The sequence below is a fragment of the Sus scrofa genome, chromosome 14 (genome assembly GCF_054392235.1).
Source record: "Sus scrofa isolate SSC_HxYL_T2T_F1_AM1 chromosome 14, Sscrofa_HxYL_maternal_Yorkshire_Landrace_v2.0, whole genome shotgun sequence".
Classification (NCBI taxonomy): Eukaryota; Metazoa; Chordata; class Mammalia; order Artiodactyla; family Suidae; genus Sus; species Sus scrofa.
This window is the reverse complement of record NC_139396.1, coordinates 19,960,264-19,975,579: the sequence shown is the minus strand read 5'-3', so window position 1 is coordinate 19,975,579 and position 15,316 is coordinate 19,960,264. Positions and strand designations below refer to the sequence as shown.

General features: G+C 54.7%; 1 protein-coding gene across 1 annotated transcript in view; it reads left to right on the top strand.

Moving 5' to 3' along the window:
• The window catches only part of LOC146396394 (uncharacterized), a 291,217-nt gene that overhangs the window by 82,074 nt on the left and 193,827 nt on the right, over positions 1-15,316 (top strand). Inside the window, exon 11 of the mRNA XM_084994478.1 lies at positions 8,968-9,081. The gene's annotated coding sequence lies outside the window, so the exon portion shown is untranslated. The remainder of the gene's footprint in view (positions 1-8,967; positions 9,082-15,316) is intronic.

Here is a 15,316-nt window from a genome sequence, read left to right as displayed (position 1 = left end):
CAACCCAAAAGAAAATGGTAAAGGGACCCCAAATCTGCAGGCTCTTTGGATGAAATGGCAATGGAAGAGCCAAGAGATACTAGTGCGTCGTTGAGCTTTATGTGGTTAAGGACAGTAAGGGAGGAGAAGACAAAATCTTCCCTTTCCTTATGTGAAAGAACCAGATGTGTGTGTGTGTGTGGGGGGGGGGGTCTCTTGGTTTAATTGCTTTCTCCTTTGGGGGACACACGTGCTGCCTGTGGATGTTCCTAGGCTAGGAGTCACATTGACCTCTACGAGCAGGCCTCTGCCATAGCCAGAGCAATGTGGGATCCAAGCTGCATCTGGGACCTACAGCACAGCTCAGGGCAACCCCGGATCCTTATTCTACTGAAGGAGGCTGGGATGGAGTGTGCATCCTCACAGATCCTAGGGGGGTTTATGTCTGCTGAGCCATGATGGGAATTGCTGGCTTTTGTAGGTGTGAAAACATCGACTGCCCGTGATGTGGGTGTGCCCACATCACAGTGCCAGCTTTTTATCCACCAATGTCCAATCTCCACGTGTCCATACACACTCGCATCAACGTCCTCCCCAGCAAGCCCTGCGTAAAAGCTGGTGCATTTCCTGTGTGCATCCCATACCCTTGCTCTTGAGCATCGAGGCTCGTCCTTGCCTATGGTGCTGTCTGCATGGGAATCAACGTAGCATCCCTGACACAGCCAAACGGAAACACACCTGAAGAAACATTCAGATTGGGAGTTAAGGTCAGCTTATCACGATGCAAATGATAGGAATGCGTATGTCCGTCTTGTGTGGTGAGAGGCGAGGTCTCGGGAACATCATCAAGGGAGGTGAGGGGTGAAAACCTCCTAGGACTGCAAGCAAATCTCTTGGGAGGCAAGAGTCCCTGTGTGCAGTAGCAGAACTACAATTGCTCCTGCTGTTAGGGTGTTGGGCAAGGAAGGAGAGGTTGAAAGGATTGTTGCAGATTGAGAAGAAGGAGTTGTGTGGGTGCTTCCGAAGCTTCTTGCCCCTTGCAAAGGAACATGGACTCCAAAGAGGGTGAGAAGCTGAGGCGAGAGTATCTCCTGCAATGCCATGGTGAGCTTTGTAGGAAGAAACTCTGGATGGGGCACTGCAGAACTGATCACCATGGGAATAGGGCTCTCTATTGGAGCTTTTATACTGAAGAAACATTTCCAGGGTTTTCAAACAAGCCCTTCATATGAGAAGATTGCTGAGGCACCCATTGTACCCAGGTATTCAGGAAGGCCAGGCTTCCTTGTTGCTTCCTCCACTTCTTCAGCCACTCCTGCAATTTGTTACAAGATTCTCACACATAGCTCAGATGTAGTATTTGTGGGGGTTTCTTGCTTGGTTGGTTTTGAATTGTTCTTCCCCCAAGACAATGGTTTTGCTACTGTAAAGCATGGTGACCCAGGTACACACACATGTACACATTCTAGTCTCTCCCATGAGCATGCTCCATCACAAGTTCCCAGTGCTACACAGCAGGATCTCATTGCTAATCCACGCCAAAGCCAATCCTTTGTCTCCCTTAACCCCAAGTTCCCAATCCACCCCACTCCCTCCCCAGATGTCATATTGGCATGAGTCTTCTCAGACACACTGATGCAAAAGTTGCATTTTGGAAATGAGATGCTCCCAATTTTTCTATCATTTTTGACTGACTTTGGACTTCTGAGGGCCGCATCCATGGCATCGGGAGATTGCCAGGCTAGGGGTCCAATCAGAGCTGTGGCCTATGCCCACAGTCCCTCCTCTTCACACCCAGGTGCCATCGCAGTCTCTGCAGGCTGCTGGCTCTCCTGGGCCTGGCACAGGCTTTGTGCCCCCAGAGACTGGCCCCTGCTGCTGTTCATGCTCGAGGTCCTGCAGCAGGCCTGGTGCAGACCCCCCCGAGCTCATGTGCTCCTGTCTCTGCCTCAGACTCCAGTCTCCATTTGGCAAACAGCCATCCCTCCCCCACCAGCTCCATCAGCTTTCCAGGGCCCCATCTTGGCCTTCCTGTGCAATAGTGGCCACCCCACAAACCAAGACTGCAATCTCCAATAACCAAAGGAAAGTCTCCTCCCGCTGCTGCCTTGGGGCCCTACGGCCCCTCCTGTCATCCATCCTTCCTTCTTCTGTTGGGGTCCTCCATCTGACTCCCTGGACAAGGGGAGAGGACATGAGAGGGAGAGTGTCCCAGGAGGAAGGTAGGAGTGGGGATGCTGGTGGAGCCCAGCTGGGGACAGAGAGGGTGTCTTCCCTTGAGACTCCTTCCTGCCCTGGGAGTGCCCAGGCCTTCAGAGGGAATCGGTCAGCTCCAGCTGCCATCACCAATCCCATGGGCAATGGGGCTTAAATAACAAGAATGTATCAACTCACCGTTTCGGAGCCCAGCCTTCTGAGATCCCGGTATAAACAAGCTGGGTTGGCCCTGAGGCCGCTCTCCTTGGATTCCAGATGCCCATCTCCGGCCTGCGCCCTCCCATCAGCTCCCTCTGTGGGACTCAGGGTCTAAATTTGCCCTTTCTATAGGGGCACGCATCCTATTGTATTCGGGGCCACCTTAGTGACCTGATTTCAGCTCTTTCTGTACAAACTCTGCTGCAGGGCTTGCGGTGGTGTTGCCCTGGAACTGAACCCGAGAAGGAACCAGGAGTGTTCAGGTTCGATCCCTGGCCTCGCTCAGGAAGGGAAGGATCCAATGTGGCCATGAGCTGTGGTGTAGGTCTCAGACCCGGCTTGGATGTGGCATTGCGGTGGCTGTGGTGTAGGCCAGCTGTCAAAGCTCCGATCGATCGATGGATCGTTCGGATGCCAAGCCTGGGAACTTCCATATGCCGCCCCAGCAGCCCCATCCAAACAAACAAACGTAGGCAACGGAAAGACAACGAAAAGACTGCTCCACCTAAGGTCATGTTCTGAGGTCCTGGGGGAGAAGCCTTCCACATATGAACTTCGGGTAATAGAGTTGTAGCCCCTTTTGGCAGGTGTCTCCAGTGCCAGGGATAGGGTCTTTTGTAAAGTAAAGGAACATCAGTCCTGGGGTTGGGATGAAGGAGGATCGACTCCCCAAAGTGAGGGAGGGAGGTTTCCAGAGTGCAGGGCACTCGAGCCGGATCAGAGCCCATGACCCAAGACCATGAGGCAGGGGGTTCCAGCCCGTGGCATATAAGGCTCTTGAAGGAACGGAGTCTAGGCAACTGAGAGGGAAGCTGAGAGGGGATCTCCAGTGCCAGGCTGTGAGATGAGGTCCAGGCCTCACAGAACTCTGCTCCTACATTGGATTCCCAGCACCCTCTTTCAGCACCCCCATGGCCCCGCTCTCCATAGACTGAAGGGGAACACCTCACTGCCCACCTTTCTGGCCCCCACCCCCACATGAACACCTGCCTTCGGTCCAAGGGCCCCAGCCAGCCTGGCCCAAGGGGTCCACACCTCCAGCACTTGGAGCCTGATGTCTCCTTTTTGGCTTAGCTGGCTCAGGCCAACCCGAGGGAGTTCCTGGAAGCAGTGTTGTTGCAATCCTTCCTGCCCTCTGCCTGACCCAGTGTTCTCATGTAGCCAGCAGGATCCCGGGAAGCCTCACAGTGGACCCAGCCTTCAGGACTCACAGTGCTGTGCTGGGTGACCCATCTCTTCCTAACATTTGCCCATTTTCTGGTGGAATAGGTCCCGCTGTTATGGTCGTGTCTTGGCAGTGCCTTATTCCCTCGAGACACCAGACTTGGGTCAGATGTGTGGTTGGCAGGTAGTTTCTCCAAACCTGTAGCTTCTTTTCACCTAGGAAAATGTTTCCATTTGATGAGGTCCGTTTTCTGTCTGGGGTAGGGTTTTGGCTGTCATGGGGGAGAACGCTTATCTTTTCATTGTTGCTGATGTTGTTGTTGCCTATTCCAGTGGTATTGATGTAGTTATCTTCCGTTTGATTGAAAGGACAGTGAGGTACCATGGTGTGCTATTTCCTGCTGTGTCGCAAAGTGAGTCGGTCATACATACACACACACCCCTTCTCCCTCAGATTCTATGCCCATATCGACTATCGCTAACTGTTGGCTAGAGTTCCCTGGGCTCTACCGCAGGTTCCTGTTGGCCGGTCATTCCATGTACTCCGTGTGCAGAAGCCAGTCCCAAACCCCCAGTCCTTCCTGCCCCGGACTTGGCTCCTTTGGGACCCATCCGGTTTTCCAAGGCTGGGAGTCTGTTTCTGTTCCCTGCACACGTTCATTTGTGTCCTCTATTTGGGTTCCACTTAGAAGTGGTATCATACGATGTTTGTCTTTCCCTGTCTACCTTCACTTAGTATGATAATTTCCATGTCCATCCTTGCTGCTGCAGCGTTCATGATTCCATTCTCTTGTATGATTGTGTGATGTCCCCCCGTACATATGAACCTCATCCTCTTTATCCATGCCTCGGCCGATGTACATTTAGCTTGCTCCCTTGTCTTGGCTATTGGAAATGGTGCTTCAGTGGACATTGGGGTGCATGAATGTTTTGAAGGGCCTTTCTTTCCTTTTGATGAAGTCCAACTTTCTGTTCTTTCCTTCCGTTTTGGGATAATGTTATTCTTGTCATGTGGCAGACCCCGTTGCCAAGCCTGAGGACCCAGAGGTTTGCTCCAATTGTTTCTTCTTAGGTGTGGTAAACGTTGCATCGTTTGTATTTATACACAATTTACATTTCCACTGAATGTTCCATGATGAGTTCATTTTCGTATCGGATAAAAACCCTATCCCTATTCCATTCAACTGCCCTTGAGCTTCCGTATTAGAACATCCCAGGTTGGTGTATTGCTATGGATCTATTTCTGCATTCTCTCTCTGTACACTGAACTCTGTCTGCCTCTTTCCCTCCAGCAATGCCAAGCTGCCTTCCATAGATCGTTCTCATAAGCCGAATAACCTCCCACTTTAGTGTGCTTTCTCGAAATTATGTTTGATGTTCTGGCTCCTTTATCTTTTCTTTATACATTTTAGAATAATTTCATCCTTGTGGGCCAAAAAAAAAAATAAAAAAAAAACTTCTGTTGGAATTTGGCCGTATTCTGTGTTGAGTCTTCCCATCCATGAGTATAATAGGTGTCCGCTTTGTTGTAGGCCTTGTTTCGCTTTATCATACAGATGCTCTATCCCAAATATGTATCTTCGGATTTCCCATTGTGGCTCAGTTTGTGACGAACCTGAAAGAGTGTCCAGGAGGATGTGGGTTCAATCCCTAACCTGGCTCAGTGGGATGAGGGTCCCATGGTGCCACCAGCAGCAGTGTGGCTTGGACCTGGTGTTGGTGGGGCTTTGCTGTAGGCTGGTAGCTGTAGCTCCAGGTTGACCCCCTTGCCTGGGACCTTCCGTATGCTGTGGGTGCAGCCATAGAATGACCGATGGAACCAAATGCTTCAAGGTTTTGGCAAATCTTGTGTATTGCATGGTGTTTTTCGTTTTGGTGCCATGTTCTTTTGTGGGATTTACACACATGATGAAGGTGTTTGTGTCGACCTTGTATACTGAGGCTTTGATAAAGTGACCTCCATCTCTTCCGTGTGTCTTGGAGATTCGGTGGGCCTTCCCGTGGAGGTAGCCATGCTATCCATGAGCATGGAGAATTATGTTTGTGCCTGTCTCATCTGTAGGTCTTTCTTTGTTTTTCCTGCCATGCTGCCCTGGCTCGTAGCTACAGTACTAAGTAGAAAAGGAGAAATGAGAAAGAACTTTCTGACCTGTTTTGGATGGAGGAGGAAGACGTTCATTCTTTCACCATCACGCAGGAGGCTTGGTGTAGCTTTTTGTCGAGATGTTCTTTACGTGTTCAAGGAGTGTCCTTCTCTTCCTAGACTTCTGAGCGTTTCTTACATGAATGGGCCTGGCACATGTTCTGCAAGCGCCATGCTGACCATGTAGGTTTTCCTCAGTAATGTCTTCATGGAGCCTATAAAGTTGATGGTTGTGCATAGTAAGCCAAGCTAGTGTTCCTTGGCTAGAGTCCCTCTGAACATAGGGTATTGTCGTGAGCTTCTTTGTTCCTGTGTTTTTTGTATTTTGTGATTTGTATTTTCTCGATGCCTTGTGTGAAAACGTAGGTTGTTGATGGGCAACCTGGCATCTTTTGTATTCTGTAAGCATTTCGTGCCAATTGCTTCCCTCTTAACACCAGTTTGTCTGAATCCTACTACCTGTTAGGTACTGTAAGTTCCTTTGCCTACCGTTCTATATATTTTCCCAGTTCTCCTGGAGAGGCCTCTTTGAGCATGGAGTCGTTCGAAGGGTGCATCTCCATGTCCACATATCTGGAGGCTTCCTTTATTCTCATTCTTGTTGTTCTGCAATGGACAGCATATGCTTTGGACCCAGTGGAGTGAAATGCAGTGGCTCTTTGTTTCCTTATCGTAGAGGTTCTCCAAACATCCCAGGCAGGAACGGCTCCAATATGACTGTGACAGAGGAGTGCTCTGCCTATTTCCCTTACACTGTAACCATAAGGGGATTACCTGAACATGGAAATGCCAGGCTTCTGAAGATGTGTCTGACAGGGCCAGTTCACAGCCACCCCTGCCCATTGTTGTCTGGATCAGCTTACAAGTAGAGAGAGAGCCAGGGTCCAGGAGGGGGCACAGATGCAGTGCTCTGCTGCTTTCTATGGCCGTGGTCCCATGTGGGCATTGGCTACCACCAGAAGGCTGACATGCAGGAGCCGGGTGCAGTCCCTGGCTGGGGGATCAGCACTCCCAGTGGGCAAAGCTCCAGCCTCTCTCCTACTGCCCCAGGCAGGGCTGAGCTGTGGGTGCAGCCACCAGGCTTCGAAGGCCGATGACAGAGGCACCAGGAGGCACTCCCCAGCTGTGTCAGCCACAGTCCCTGGCTGTTGGCAGGGACCGTGATGTCCCAAGGAAGAAGGCCCACCTCCCAGCTGCAGGGAGGTGGTCTTGAGCAAGTCAGAACTGCCCTTTCTCGTCTTCAGCAAGCAACATTTCCATCCCTGCCTGTTGCTTCCTCCCAAACCATGTGGTTGCCAGTCTTTCTTTGTCAAACCTCTTCCAAAGCACTTCGTGAAAGGAAGGGCATTCTTACCCCGACTGACTAAGAAGCACCTCTTGAAAATAAGCAAGTTTCCCCTCACCCAAGACTCTTAGCTCCTTCCAAGGACCATCCTTGCTCTCTCCTACATGCTGCTGAGTAGCAAAATGTTGGGCATCCAGAACTCCTCCAATGACTGGTATGCTAGCAATAGCTTCTGTGACAACAGGAAGCTCCTCCCCCCCAGGCAGAGGTGGTCAGGAGACCGTAGGTGATGGCTCTGTGCTCTGGGCCCCCTTTCAAGCCCTTTGCATCCCTGCCATCTGAGGAAGGAAGGCAGTGCATGGCAAATCGCCCTGGTTACAGATGCGTCAATTGGCCTGTCTGGCAAGAGGTCACCTGTGAGCCAGAGGGCCCGAATCCCCTCTGGAACACACTGCTGCGTCCCCACCACCCAAACAGGCCCTTCCAATAAGGCACGATGGCCTGGCCTTTGGAATGGCTGGACACTGAAGGTATGCTGTCTGTGACTGGGACACAGGAGACTCGGTGCCTTGGTCTTGGAGACACATGGCATTGGAAAGGCAGAACCCAGGCCAGGGGCCCCACCTCCTAAGTCAAATGGGTTTCTTCAGCCAATGCTTTGACTCCCCCTTGAGGGGTTTGGAGATGAGCCTTTCCCTGGTATCAGAGGGTCAGCTTCCCCTTGGTGTCTGTCATAGACAAAGAGTGTCCAGCCACTGTCTCTGTCTCACACAAGCAGCACCAATCCAGCCCCTGAAATTGGGAAGCTCCTTCACCCACCCTGGGCATGGCGGCCATTTCTGTGATGCAGTGAATGTGCCATCCTTTAATCCACTGTTTCCTTGTTGGATGGAGGGATGCCTGGATAGATGGAGTCTCTGATTGGCATTGGAGGGCCCCACATGCAGCATAGGGAAGTTCCCCGACTCAGGGTCGAATCAGAGCTGGCATTGCTGTTCTACACTACAGCCACAGCAATGCCAGATCCAAGCCACATCCGTAGCCCACACCACAGCTCAAGGCAATGCTGGATTCCTTAACCCACTGCACAAGGCCAGGGATCAAACCCACGTACTCATGGATAGCAGTCAGATTCTTCATCTTCTGAGCCATAATGGGATCTCCCTAAAATACGATTTGGTGATGGTCTGTACATCTTTCCTTTCTGCAAATTCTATTGCATTCTTTTCTTTTCCATTTTGAGTCGGCTGCATTGGGGCCTGCGGGCTGTTCCAGGCCAGGGGTCGAATCCGAGCTGCACCTGCTGGCCTATGGCACAGCCACAGCAATACAGGATCTGAGGCATGTCTCATACCTACACCACAGCTGACGGCAATGCCAGAACCTTAGCCCAGTAAGCCATGCCATGTCTCATCCCCGCGTCCCCATGGATCCTAATCCGTGTCCTTAGAGCCGAGCCACACGAACTCCTGCTCTTTCATGTTTTAATGGATTGAAAAGCATGAGTAAATGGCTCACTTTAAGTGTGCCTGCACTTGGCATTAATCCTAGATTTTTGGCGTTTGGGGCATTTTGCTTTTTCTTTTTTTTGTTTGCTTGTTTTTTATTTTGTAAGTTTTGGCTGCCCCTGTGGCACACAGACGTTCCCAGGGACAACCCAAGATCCTTAACCCTCCTCACCCCAATCGAAAAATTATCCCTGATCACGTAAAGTCCCAGGTCTTCTTGTATCAAAAGCTCCCTGGGGGTGGATGCCAGTGGGCTGGTGAGGTTTGGACCACTGAGCTTCACATGATGGAACCTCCCCCCAAGCCATTAACAGGTCATGAGATTACAGTCACTCACTCCCTCCTTTGTTTTGTCCTCACTGGGACTAAGAGGCCGCTGCCTCCACCATTTAGCACATGGCAATAATCCCACCAAGACGATAGGATGGTCCCCCACCAACAAGGCACTGAAGCAGAAAGTCCTGTCCCTACAGCCAAGCCTTTTCCTCTCTGGAGAGACCACCCCCACGGGACACCCTGGAGGAGTGGAGGATCACCCCAGCCTGACATCCAGCCACTTCAGAGAGGCAAAGAGAAACTCTCTAGAGGTAAGGGCTGCCTCCAGCCTCCATTCTCATGACTGGTGAGTGTCCAGAGGGCTGAATGGCACAAAAGCAGCTCTCCATCCCCAGAGTGTTCCGGGATGCAGAGCATGGAACCGATGCCCCAGAAGCCCCCTAGCCCAGCAGGCTGGAGACACAGGGATGATGAGGCTGTCCCTGGGGCTAGTGAGAGCTGTGTACTCCCAGGAGCAGCCTGGGCATCCTTGTGTCTGTGGAGGAAAGACTTAGTCATTCACCTGTGGATCCAGACTGCCTGGGATCTCACACATGCTTCGTTCCTCTCAGATCCCCTCTCTGTCCTCAGACGACCCATCTCTGAGGACACAGGCACATGCAAAATGACAGTGGACCAAGTGCATTTCACAACAGAACGATTTTATCCAAGTTTTACATCCCCCATTGCAAAGGAGCTACTGTGCCCACCCACACACACCCAGACCCAAGTCCCCACCACCTAACCCCACCCACCCCCACCCCCTCCTGGCTCTGGTCATTCTGTCCTTCCTCCCCACCCCTATGGCAGCCAGGACGGTTGCTAGGACCTGGAGGAGCCCAAGGCTTCCATGGGGGCTGCCCAGTTGGACTGGCCCTGGAGGGCTGGCCCACCATTCCTTACTGGCTGCAGTGCCACTTCCTCCTGCTCCGTGTGACACATGGGTCAAACCTGCTCCTTTTGGGCTGGGAAGGGTCAACCAGCCCCAGAGCCAGGGTGTGCCCCCCAGAGCCTCGCAGGTCAGCCCTAGGCCTGGCCAGGTCCTCAGCTGCAGCCAGACCTCCACACCGAGCCCGCTTTCTAGACTTGGCAGCTTCCAGGGGGCCTGAGCTGAGGCCCATTCTCTGGGGAAACGGGGCCTGGGAAGCTTTCTGGGCACTCTGCCCTGCAGTGCAGAGAAGACCCGAGGCAGGGACAGGGCTCTGTGGCAGCCCCCAGGGCAGCAGGCTGTGGTGAAGGCCCAAGAGGAAGGCCAGGCTGGGGAGCTCCTCCTCATCCTCACTGAACCCGTGACCCAGCCCTGGGGCTCCACTAAGAGGAGAGGCCTCCCTGAGAACCTTGCTGGCCCTGGGTCCTGATGGAGGGCCCGAGCGCTTGGTGCCCTGGCGAGGAAATGGCTGTGCAGTTCCAGCCTGAGGGGGCTCCTGATATCCTTGAGAGGGCACAGAGCCTTTGTGCCTGAACAGGCCCCTGTCTGTTTGGTGGAGCCTTAGATGGCCATGGAAATCCACCTGGGGTGTTCAAGTTTCATCTCTGACCCCGGGCTGTGGGCCTTGCTCGTTCCTCTGGGCATCTTGTTGGGCCACAGACTCTGAAGGTCTTGAGTCCAGGTGGGGTGCGCTGTGATTGGTAGTGGCTGGCACCCTGTCGTCCTCCTCAAAGGCCAGGACTTGTGTCTGCACTAGCTGGTGGGAGAGAGGTGGACAGTGACTGCTCTGCACCCTCCAGGGAGAGCCGGGGCTTATGGGCAGGGGGAGGTGAGATGGGACTCACATCCACAGACAGAGCCTGTGGCCCTCCTGCCTTCCTCCTGGACCTTCTCCCCAGCAGGGTCCTTGCCCTGTCCCCGGCTCCCCTCTTCCCCTTCCATTCCTCCTGCCCTGCACCCACCTGGGCCGCCTCCTGGGTGCAGGGCCTCTCTGTCAGGGAGGGAGGGACAAATCCTTCAGGGCCTCCTGCTCTAGGGCCCTCCTCGGCCCTGGCTGACCTGGGTCCTTTCTTCCTGGCTTTCCAGGGTCACCTGGCTTCCCCCCCTGCCCTCAGTCTCCCTAGTGTCAGTCCCTCCCCTAGGCACCTCTTCAGGGGAGATTCCTTCCTCCTGCTGCAGCTCCTCAGCCAGGCCCGAGAGATCCAGCTCTGGTTCTGGGGAAAGCAACTCTGCCAGGAATCGGGGGTGAATGACCGCCTCCACCTGGAATGGAAGGAAGAGGCTGTGAGCAGCCTTGGCAGGAGTGCCCTGGGAGGCGTGAAGGCCTGGGGAAACGTGACTAGCAGAGGCCAATCCAGAGTCCCCCTCACAAAGGGGGAGCTTTCAAACTCCCATAAGTATTGTCTCCTCTCACATAAACACATACACACACTCACAAGCAGGTGCACATGCAGACACATGGGCTCCAAAGCACAAACACATAGGCACCGACACAGACACACAAAGGCCTCCAAAGAGAGAGAGACACACACACATGTACAACTGTCACATCCACATATACACATCCTATGCACCAAAGTACACTCAGACACACAGGAAGACACACAGATATCAGGGTCAAGGACCAGAGCATAAATCCCATTATCCTGGGCCAAAGCCAGAACTAGGGTGCGAAGAGCATCTCTCCCTGGAATCCTGGAGTCTCAGACTCCAGGCCCAGCCCACCTTGGTGTCAAAGTCCTCCTGGGAACACAGCTTGTCCACGTAGCTGAGGAGATCCTGGTCTGGGAAGCAGCCGTCCTCGTCCTGTGGCAGCTCATATCCATCCTCTCGACATTCCATATCTGACTCCCCTGTGGCTGAGGGTCCAGGACCCACCAGTGCCTGCGGGATGTCCCCATGCTCCCTGCGAGCCTCAGGGGGAATCTCCTTGGGGGCCTTGTTCTCCAGCAGCTGCCAGGCTCTGCGTGGCCTTTGGTGGGTGTGCTGGACTCTGGGGTCGTGTTTCCTTGGAGCACAGGCTGCGGCAGAGCAGGAGGAAGGGAAAGTGAGGGGACACAGCGCCCAGAAGCCGACCCCTGAGCAGGCACACGGGAGGGCATTGTTGTGGGCAATGGATATGCATGTGGGAAGGGGGAGGAGCAGCCAGAGCCTCAGGTTTTGTGGGAGGCCAGATTCAAGTCAGGGACAGGTAAAAGTCAGGTGTGAGAATGTATGGAACATCTAATGATCAAGGGTCTCCCCACCAGCACACTTGTTAGGCAGATTTCACAGGGGCCCCTTAGACAGGGAGGAGGGTGATGAGGTTCTAAATGGACCAGGTCCACACCGCAGAGGGGAAAAGGGGGACTGAGACCCCCTCGGGGTCTATCCGTGTTGAAAGACCAATGCCCCCTTGAGCGAAAAGGACCAATCTGGGAACAGGGACCATGCCTAGGCCTCTCTTACCTGTTCCTTGACGTCCAGGGGGAAGGTGATTGACAGACTGAGTGCCCCTTTTGCGGGATGTGGGTTCCTAAGGAGCCAGCTTTTTGGAGCTGGAGGAGGCATGCCCTGTGTCCACGTTGTGCAGGCCACGTTCCCCATCCTGATCTCATCCTCTGCCTCAAATTGCATGAACCTGGGGGGTGTTGAGGAACAGGCCCCAGTGAGAAAACCACCTGGCCTCTGGAGCCCACCCACGGCAGCAGGACCGAGGGTGTGAGGAGAGGGTGTCCTTAGGTCTGTCAGGGCCCTGTGAGGTGCTGTTGCAGCAGGGAACTGCGGTGGCAGAGGTCCAAGATCTGGGCCTCCTCCTGCCTGAGCAGCCCTGGAGCTGGAGGGCATGGCCCAGCAGAGACCCAGGTCAATCTCTGGGACCAGGCTTAGGGGACACCTGGTGGGCAGTGGGGGCCCCTGCTCATGTACCCCAGACCTTGTCTGACCCAAACAATGGAGATGGCCAGTGGCCTGGTCTGGCACGTATCCCCACAGAGCCCTTGCCTGAACCCAGAATCTGGGGCTGGGAGTGAGAGTGTGGGAAAGCATGCATGAGTCTGGGCCCAGCACATGCTGGAGTGGGGATCCTACCCTTAGAGGTGAGGCATCTCTTGCCACTGAGAGCTAGCTGCTCCTTTGGTTTTGTTTGGAAACAAGGAGGTTCACATGCAGAAATGACAGGGAGGGCCAGAGACCCATGGGCTTCCCCAGGGATGGCCAGTTGCCCATTCCAGCCATCGTTGATGAAGAGAGGCCTACCACATGCTAGGTCAGTGATGGCCAGGCACCCAGCATGAAGGGGTGCCAGGCTGCCGGGTGGGGTCCTCACCCCTGCACAGCCCCCATGCCTTCAGGGGACCCCCTCCTGGGCTGCCGTGCTCCCCAAGGCCATCCTGAGGCCTCCCCACATCAGCATCACGGTAGGGCAGAGCTCCTGAGACAGGCAGGCTGGAAGAGCCAAGCTCTCCAGGTGGCAGAGGGGATTCTGGAGGCTAATAGAATTTGGGGATTCAGGGAACAGGAGGTGTCAGGTGCCAGCCTCCTCTTGCATCCTCTCTGATTGCTAGCACCTCAGCCAGATCCTGCCCTGGGGCCTGCCCATCACCCACCACCCACCCCACCATGTCGCCCATGGCCCAGGACCCTGACTCACTTTGCTGCCATTTCATAAAAGGCCATCCTCTGAACGGTGCTCATGTGCTGCCATTCCTGAATGGCCTGCCGCATGCCCTCCTCCAGCGTCATGGTGGGCTTCAGGCGAGCCAGGGTGCGAAGCACTGGGCTGCAAGCCCTCAGGGTCAGTCTCTTGGTACAGCCCAGCCCCCAACTGCCCAACCGCACCCAGCTCCAAGGCCTCCATGGGCCCCAGCCCTGCCAAACCCAGGCTCAAGAGGGGGAGACGAGGGTGGCTGGAGAGCAAACGCAAGCCTTCCTGGTGCCTGGTGCCACCACCTCCCACTCACCAGAGGATGCTTGTCCACTCCCTGGCTATAGCTGGGACACTCTGGCTGGGGGCGGGTTGCCATCTCATATAAAATGCAGCCCCATCAATGCGGGAGGGCAGGCGCCAGTCTACCAGCTAACAGCTCTGAGAAGCCCAAGGATTCTTGTGCCCAGGTCTGTGCACTAGATGGCCTAGTCCCCCTTTTCGGAGGGACCTCGGGTCTAGGAGGGATGTTCCTGCCAGGTTCACAGCTCTAGCAGGATAGACCCTTGCCCTTAGGACAGCTCGACCACCTCCCCGTTCACACTGGACTTCTTCAGAACAACAAGGACCGGGCAGGCAGAAAGCTCCATCCTGGGCCTGAATGTCCTAAGCCTCATCTGAAGTGATACCCACTGGCTGCCAGAGGCCCAGGTCCATGTTGAAAGGAGGTAGCACCAGAGAAGCAGGTCCCATTCACACTCTGGCTCCTCACATCCGAGCAGGACCCTCTCGGACTGCTCTCCTGCACTCAATGTTATCATGGCACTGCAGAAAGTGAGACAACTGGTCTTGCATGGTGGTGGTAGCTGAGCTAAGGCCGGATGGATGTCATGGACTGGACGTGGGACACATCTGAGTGCAGACGTGCCTCCTCATAGCATGGACATTGCTGTCAACCCTCCTTCTTTTGAGGTGAAAGGATGCCTGGAAACCTAAGCAGGGAGGCCATGCCAAGGTCCCGTATATGCGAAGGCTCCAGCTGAGCTAATGAGGGTCTGAGAGGTCACTTACATGAGAAAGCAGGAGAGAGCTTCCGCATCAGGGCTCTGGGGCAGGTGGCTGCGGGCCAGGGACTTGAAGCGCTGCCAGCGTCGGAAGTTCTGATAGACGCTCTTATGGTGAGACGCGTCCTCCTGAGGGCCCGTGTGCTGGGAGGTATGCAGGCTGCCTGCCCCAGAGGTGCCATGTGGCCACGGCCCAGAGGTCCCTGGGGGCAGGATGAAGGCCATCTGGGCAGCTGGTGGTGCAGCTTGAGGAGGAAGGCCTGGGGCCAAGCCTCCCTTGCCAGCCTGAGCTGCTGCAATAGCTGGGGCAGCCACCCCACTGTCCCCCACAGGGCTTGCTCTGCAAAGGGGTGCAGGACACAAAGCACTCCCCATGAGGGCCCTGGAAGCATTCCCATTGAGGGGGGCCTGAGGGCACCCAAAGGCCTGAGACTGGTGGGGCAATGCTGACCTCCCTCCTGACCAGACTGGGCCAGGGATGTTGCCAAGCCCTGGGGCAATGGGGCCATGGTCAGCAGGAGTCACCCGAGGTGTCATGGGGTGAGGTGGCTGCAAGAGGGTGCTTCCAGGCAGCAGTAATGGGGCCATGGGTGGTGGCAGGTGCTGCTCCCAAGCTGGCTGGTGTTGGGAGCCAGGAGTGGGGGGAGGATAGGAGGGTGAGGCGCCAGGGTGCATGACCACATCCGTTCCCAGCAGTGGAAATGCTGTGGAGAGAAAGGAAAGGGGTGAATGGAAGAGGAGAATGGGTGACATGGACGGAAGCTCTCTGGGGACTCAGAGGTCACACCTCAGTGGGAGAGGGCATTTGGCCCGAGGAAGCTGTGTGTTGTGCAGATGTCGTGGAGGGATTTTCATATTCTGACCTCAGTGAGAGAGGGCATTTGGCCTGA